A 7,849-nucleotide genomic window follows, 5' to 3' on the forward strand; every position below is an offset into this window, starting at 1 on the left:
AGACTCTAACTATACATATGTTAGGCTACATGGTATCTTTGTTCTTTTACCCCCAATCTTTTATCTTTCTGTGATTCATCTTGAATCATTTCTATTGCTATGTCTTCAAGTTTACTAATCTTTTCTTCAGCAGCATCCAGTCTACTGTTAACCCCATTCACAGTGCTGTTCATTTCAGAAATTGTTTCTTTGTTCATCTCTAGATGTTTGATTTGGGTCTTTTTTACATATACACACCTCTTCTTATCATGCTTATACTTTCCTCTACCTTTTTGAAGATAAGAAATATTGCTAAGATAACTGTTTTATTATCCCTAACTAATTTAACTAATTCTCTCATCTGTGTCATTTCTTGGACTGTTTCTATTGATTTTTTCCCCTCATTATAGATTATATTTTCCTGGCTTTTTGAATACCTACAAATTTTCTATTAAATGTCATTGTTTTGAAGTTTTTTGTATTCCTTTAAATATTTTGAGGCTTTGTTCTAGGATGCACTTATTTTACTTGGAAACAGTTTAATCCTTTACTTCATTGAGCTTTATTGGGCAGGTCCAGGACAGCCTTCAACTTAGGGTTACTTTGGCCCAACTACTGAGGCAATAACCTCCTGAAGACTCTAGTCAACGCCCTATATGTTAAGAGTTCTTTCCACTCTATCTGGTTGGAACATAAATTCTTCCTGACCCTGTGTGACTCCAAGTTTTTTTCTGCTTATTCTTTTCCAGTGATTCTTTTTCTCCAGCCTTGGAAGTTTTCTCACATGCATGTACTAATCAGTATACAACTGAAGACTCAAGAGGAACTCTCCCAAGCTCTCTTTTTGGACAGCTCTCTCCTCTGGTTTTCACCCTCAGATTCTGATGCTTTCATTTCCCAGGTCTTCAAACTCCATTTCTTCAACTCAAGAGAGGTGAATGAGCTCTGTTTGGGTTCCTTTACCCTATGCTGTAGTTTAGGAAATCTGAAGCCAGAGGCAATATAGGACTCACCTTGTTTTTTTTCCTTCATGTGAAATCACTGTCCTGCACTGCCTGTTATCTGATATCTGAAATCTATTACTTCAAACGTTTTGTCCAGTTTTTATATTATTTTAGGTGAGAATAATTTTGGTCCCTGTTATACCATCCTTTCTGGGAACAGAAGCCATACCATAAATTTTTTATTCTCTAATATTTTCTTAGGTAAATAAGCAATCCAAATTTAATATTTTGAATCATTTCACAAGATGGAGGAAGATAAAAAAGTGGGAAAGGAAAAAAAAATCCTAAAACAAACAATTGAGAAATAATCATGATACTTTGCCAAAATACAATACTAGCTAATAATTAAGCAACTTAAGTAACACCTCAAAGCCTTTTAAAAAACATAAAAAATTCTTTTAATCATACATCTTGATTTTATGGCTTCAAGTATTAAAAAGATTCTAGGACTAGTGGCAGCTTTTTGAAAACCCACCCTTCCATTGCAATTTTGCTCATAAGTAAAATTTGAGAAGTTTGCTTAAAATTATGGAAGACATTGAGCATAAAACTTAATTTCCAAGTGGCCAGTTGTTACTTTAATGAAGCCAAAAACAAATAAGATCCTTTTCCAGCACAAGTTACAGGATGACAGAGCAGAGAAGACAACTCAGAAGAAATTATTTTCAACAGAAAACTTTCAAAGTGAAATAATAAAACATATTTTCACCTCTGAATATATTTTAAAAATCACCTCAGATGAGTTATGCCACATTTCCCAAACCAAAAACAAATCACCTTCAGGCTGACAAAACGCATGGAAAGTTTCCAAACATAAGAGTTTTCATAAAGGATGCAACTAAAATGGGTTGTAATACAGCAACCTCTCCAGTAAGCTGCTTGGACCCTAATAACCTGAAGTTATATTGTCAGCATTCCTGTCAAATGGATGAAATGAGCCTGGAAGGCTACACCTGATAAAAGAAAAGCACAGTGACAAAAATTCTCAATCATAATATAAGTTGGTCATGGGGATGGTAGTACAGCATGAAGAATATAGTCAGTGAGTCTGTATAACATCTTCTATGTTGACAGATAACCACACTAGCTGGGGTGAGGATTTAATAATATGGGTAACTGTTGAACCACTGTGTTGTATACTTGAAACCAATATAAGAATGTATGTTGATACTTCTACTTAAAAAGAAACACTAAAAAAAAAAAAGAAAGAAAGAAAGGCACAGTGGAAATGTTACTATGGAAGAATGCCAGTGGGCTGGGGAAGTGGTGGTTATCCCCCACTAATTATCTATGAATAAAGCATCTTCTGCTCTTTTTGAGCAGAAATAGCACGGACTGTATTATTTTTCAGAATAATGGAGAACTAATTAGGTACCTATGGCTTGTAAAAGTAGAACCTCCTTGCTTTTTAATGGAAAAGTATGACCAGAAACTATAATTCTTTAAGATTACTTTCTAAACTCAAAAGTGAGATCATGACATAATCATTTGGCAAGTGTCTAAGCTTTTTCTAGGTAATAACTATCTTGAGTGGGTAAAAAATATATACAAGATGTGTATTAATTTCTTCTTTAATTGAATGAAATTTGAGTAGGGATAACTTAATATTTATCAAGCAACACCTGTAATTAGTTATCTATTACTGCACAGCAAATTACAGTTAGTGGCTTAAAGTGATCAACATTATCTCACAGAGCCTATAGGTAAGAAAGCTGGTCATTACTGAGCTGAGTCTTCTGACTTTGGGTCTCTAACAAGGCTGCAGTCAAGGTGTTGCCTGTCCAAGCTTCCATTAAGTTTAGCATACTTTAATTAATTCCGCTAACATTGTATAAGTACCTATTTACTGGAGATCAGTTATGTAGGTCCTCCATAGTTAAGTAATCCTCCAGTTTTGGATGACAAAGAGTGAAAACACAAAAGTAAAAGAGAAGCCAACAAACCCAGAAAAAAAAATTACTCCTGCAGTGATCTCCTTTTTCATCCTCTGTAAACACCTGCCCACATGGATTTCTCTAATGTTCAGTCAAAACCCCAAAGGCTGCCTTTGACGCTGGCATTATGAACTCTACTATGCCTTTATTACTCATTCTGAGCTTTAACTATTGCTGTTAGTATTTAATTACATCATTGATTGAACCAGTAATGCATGCTACCACTTTAAAGCCTGGAATTAGATTAAATTTGCAACTCTGGTGACAAATCTGGTTTGTGTTAGAACTTGGATGCTTTTGGAATTTTTGTTTGTAGTGTTTATGAATTCAGTGCCATTATTTTAAATTATTTCTCTATTTTTCACTCATTCAGCAAATATTTATAGACCTTTTATTTATATCTGGAACTGCTCAGGATAAGAATGCACCAGTGAACAAGACAGACAAGCTTGTAGTCTCCACGGAGTGTATCTTCCACTTGGGGGAGGAGTGGGGGTGGATAGTGCTAGACAAGTAAAATAGATTAAAGACTGAAACTTTGCTTGACATAATATTTTTCAATTACATATAACCTATCGTTATTCAAGGATTACTATGTATACTGTGTATACACCTATAAATTACTATATATCTCCTAGTATAGCTTTGAAATAAAGTGGCAATATACTGTGTTCCCTTCTGTAAAGGTTTCTTACCAGTTTAACTGCACACTTCTAACATCTACATATTATATAATCAGCATCTTAAATACCAGCTTTGAAATTTCTGAATGACAGGTTGTGCTGTACTAAAAATCGAGATATATACTCATAATGCCACACTCAAAAACAGGAAGGGATTAATCTTCATCATGTGTATACTCAAATCAAAGTTAATGCCAGTTGGTTTTCTTTTTCTTTCTTTTAATTAAAATTATAGAGTTTACTGTTAAATGCAATTAAAAGCTATTTTTGAGTAGACCTGATCTTCCAGTCCATGAATATTCAATGAAAATGATGAAATTAGTTATCACATTTGAAGGGGAGAAGAGTCAGGTAAGAAAGACCTGTACTGCCCACTGTAGTAGACTGCTTAATATTTAGCAAAAGCACACTGAAAATGAAAAGAATTACCCAGGTTTTTCTCCTCTTTGATCTATATGTTGTGTCTCACGTGACAAGGGTATGACACCACCTTAAACACAAACTTATCCTTCTCCATTCAAACACCAAACTGGCAGGGTAAAATGGATGGAGCATGCCAGGAAGGAAAATCTCTGTTCTATAATTTTCTGCACCTTCAAAACAAATCAAATCTTCAAATAAGAGAAATTGTCACCCCTAGAAATGTTCTGCCCATCAGAATGACAGAGCCTCATATGTTGCTGATAGATGTGTCATAAAGCTTTAAAACGTCTATATACTTTGTTAAGCAGTTTAATTTTTTTTTTTGGTATCATTAATCTACAATTACATGAAGGACATTATGTTTACTAGGCTCCCCCCCTTCAACAAGTCCCCCCCACATACCCCTTCACAGTCACTGTCCATTTGCATAGTAAGATGCTGTAAAATCACTACTTGTCTTCTCTGTGTTGCACAGCCCTCCCCATGCCCCCCATGCACTATACATACTAATTGTAATGCCCCCTTTCTTTTTCCCCGCCCTTTCTTTTTCCCCTCCCTTGTCCCTCCCTTCCCACCCATCCTCCTCAGTCCCTTTCCCTTTGGTAACTGTTAGTCCATTCTTGGGTTCTGTGATTCTGCTGCTGTTTTGTTCCTTCAGTTTTCCTTTGTTCTTATACTCCACATATGAGTGAAATCATTTCATACTTGTCTTTCTCCGCCTGGCCTATTTCACTGAGCATAATACCCTTTAGCTCCATCCATGTTGTTGCAAGTGGTAGGGTCTGTTTTTTTCTTATGGCTGAGTAATATTCCATTGTGTATATGTACCACCTCTTCTTTATCCATTCATCTACTGATGGACATTTAGGTTGCTTCCATATCTTGGCTATTGTAAATAGTGCAGCAATAAACATAGGAGTGCATCTGTCTTTTTCAAACTGGAGTGCTGCATTCTTAGGGTAAATTCCTAGAAGTGGAATTCCTGGGTCAAGTGGTATTTCTATTTTGAGCATTTTGAGGAACCTCCATAGTGCTTTCCACAATGGTTGAACTAATTTACATTCCCACCAGCAGTGTAGGAGGGTTCCCCTTTCTCCACAACCTCGCCAACATTTGTTGTTTGTCTTTTCGATGATGGTGATCCTTACTGGTGTGAGGTGATATCTCATTGTGGTTTTAATTTGCATTTCTCTGATGACAAGCGATGTGGAGCATCTTTTCATGTATCTGTTGGCCATCTGAATTGCTTCTTTAGAGAACTGTCTATTCAGCTCCTCTGCCCATTTTTTAATTGAATTATTTGCTTTTTATTTGTTGAGGTGTGAGCAGTTTAATTTTTAGGAACTTAAGAAAATAATCTGGTATTTACAAAGTGATTTATATATGATAATTCACTACAGTGTTGTTTATTATGGCTAAAAATTGGAAACAAACTAAAAGCAGAAACAGACTTATAAATACAGAGAACAAATCTGGTGGTTGCCAGAAAGGAGGGTGTGGGGGGATGAGCAAAATAGGTGCAAGGGATTAAGAGGTACAAACTTCCAGTTATAAAATAAGTGTCACAGGGATAAAAAGCACAGGATAGGGAATAAAGTCAATAATATTGTAATAACTTTGTGTGGTGACAGAGGGTAACTACACTTATCATGGCAAGCATTTTATAATGTATATAATTATGGAATCACTATGTTGTACACCTAAAACTAATATAATATTGTATGTCAACTATACTACAATTTTTTTTAATCATAAAAAAATATTCAGTGGCCACAGGTGAAAAGAAAAAGGGAAAAAAAACTACCTTCAATAGGGCAAAAATTATTGTTCTTTTCTTTAAAAAAAATCCTGAGACATTCACTACTCTTTGATGAAAGTTGTCTGCCACAGCTGGTTATGGCAGAAAAGAAAAGAACATTCTTTTAAAGCAAATATTTTGCTGCTAATAATAATAAATGCTAATAATAACTTTTTAGAAATTGGAAACAAACTAAATGTCTACTAGCAGGGGTCGATTAAGTTCAGAGCACCTGTATTCTGGAATTGGCAATTGATTATAGAAGAGTATTGCAGAATATGAGTAAATATTCACAATATATTGTTAGTTTAAAACTGATGTTACAGAGTGTTACATAGAACAAGATCCCAACTACAGTACAGTGTGTGTATAAATAAATAAATATATATATATATATGTATAAGAAAATGTTAAATTGTTTATGTCAGCATGTTAACAGTGATTATCTCAGGATTTTTTTCTTTCTGCTTCTCTGTATTTTCAAACCTTTAAGAATGAAAAACTGGTATTCTTTTTCATCAAAGAAAAGAACAGTAATGTTTTAAAAGTTAAGTTCTACTTTGCTAAAATCATTCTCATTTGGAATTACTCTCTCCTCTGATCACTTTTTGAGTGTCCATTTGTTGTTTCTACCTCTGTATTATCAACTGTCATTGTCCAGTGTTTATAACAGTTTCACAGTTATAGGATTATAAGTGCTCAGTTTATTTCAGTTTGTCTCCATTTAACAAGTGTTTGCTAAATTAAATGCATTTAACCTTCTGTTAGTCTCTGTGGCAGAGTTGCAAGGTGGAACAGTGACTAATAGGGCCTTGTGGGTGTAAATTAATATTATACCAAGTATTAATACCAAAGCCACAGGCATGATGCATTTCTTTGCAAAACAATATTATGAAGATGCAGTGTTGCAGGCCAGGAAGAAATAGCAAATGTTCCAGAGAGGAGTGGGGACGTTGGGAAGCCACCTGAACATGAATGTGTTGGGGTTGTACTCTGGAAGAAATATACTCAAGATGAGGGCCAAAAAGACTTTCCTGCCCCATTTACTCCCCTCTCCCAGATAAAATCATACAGGTCTGGGAAGTCTTTATTTCTTTCCCTTTTCCTCCTTTCTTACTTTCTTCCTTCTTTTCTTAGCAGTTATTATTTTTAGTTGGTTAGTTATTTTTTGGCCACCATGTAGTGAGAAAAGATTTTTTCTTTTCCCCTAGCCCAAAAATGTTGAGGTCTCAAGGATGTGACGGTCTCTGGGACAGGGCAGCTCCAGGAAATCAAGGACAAGGACAAAGGCACACGCACCTGGGGGGGGTGACCGAGCGGGGGTCCCTACTCCTGCGAAATCAGTATTAAAATGCCCCTCTACAGAGGGAATTACCAAAAAGGTAAGGCACTGTGCCAGCCTAGGGAGAACAAGAGCGGTGCGAGTATCACGCACAGGCTGTTATCCACAGCCCCAGCAGAGAGCTGGGGCGCGACCCGCCGTGGCAGGTAACTTTCATCCAAGAGCAGAGAGCTACCACTTCAGGCGTTCAAAGCCCTGGCAGTGATAAAAGCAGCTGCTGCCATTTAAAGGACATAAAACCGAAAGTGGCACATTACACATTACTCTTCTGTGCCTAGCTTTCCAGCAGGTCACGTGTTTATCAAACTTATCTTTATTTAAAAACTGGGTAATACTGCTTTCCTACCTTACACGTGCCTCCCAACAAACAGTCACTACAATGCTTTGCTTTGGCTACCTTTTTTAAAGAATAATTCCAAATCAGCAATTTTTAACCGACCTCATAGGACTAGATTGAGAGAGAAAGACTAATGTGTTCCAGTTGCCTTGTTCCTCTTTATGACCAAGCAGGAAGTTTCAGAGCAAACCTCCACCTCTCAGGAAGTTTACGTCAAACTGAGTATTGACATCCTGTTTAATGTAGTCTTAAATGTTTTCCTCAATTCTAGCTACTCACTATTTGAATTAAAATGTTTGAATAATCTGTCCTGAAATTGTTTCCTCTGACTCTCAAAAGACTTGTATAT

The sequence above is a fragment of the Manis pentadactyla genome, chromosome 11 (genome assembly GCF_030020395.1).
Source record: "Manis pentadactyla isolate mManPen7 chromosome 11, mManPen7.hap1, whole genome shotgun sequence".
Taxonomy (NCBI): domain Eukaryota; kingdom Metazoa; phylum Chordata; class Mammalia; order Pholidota; family Manidae; genus Manis; species Manis pentadactyla.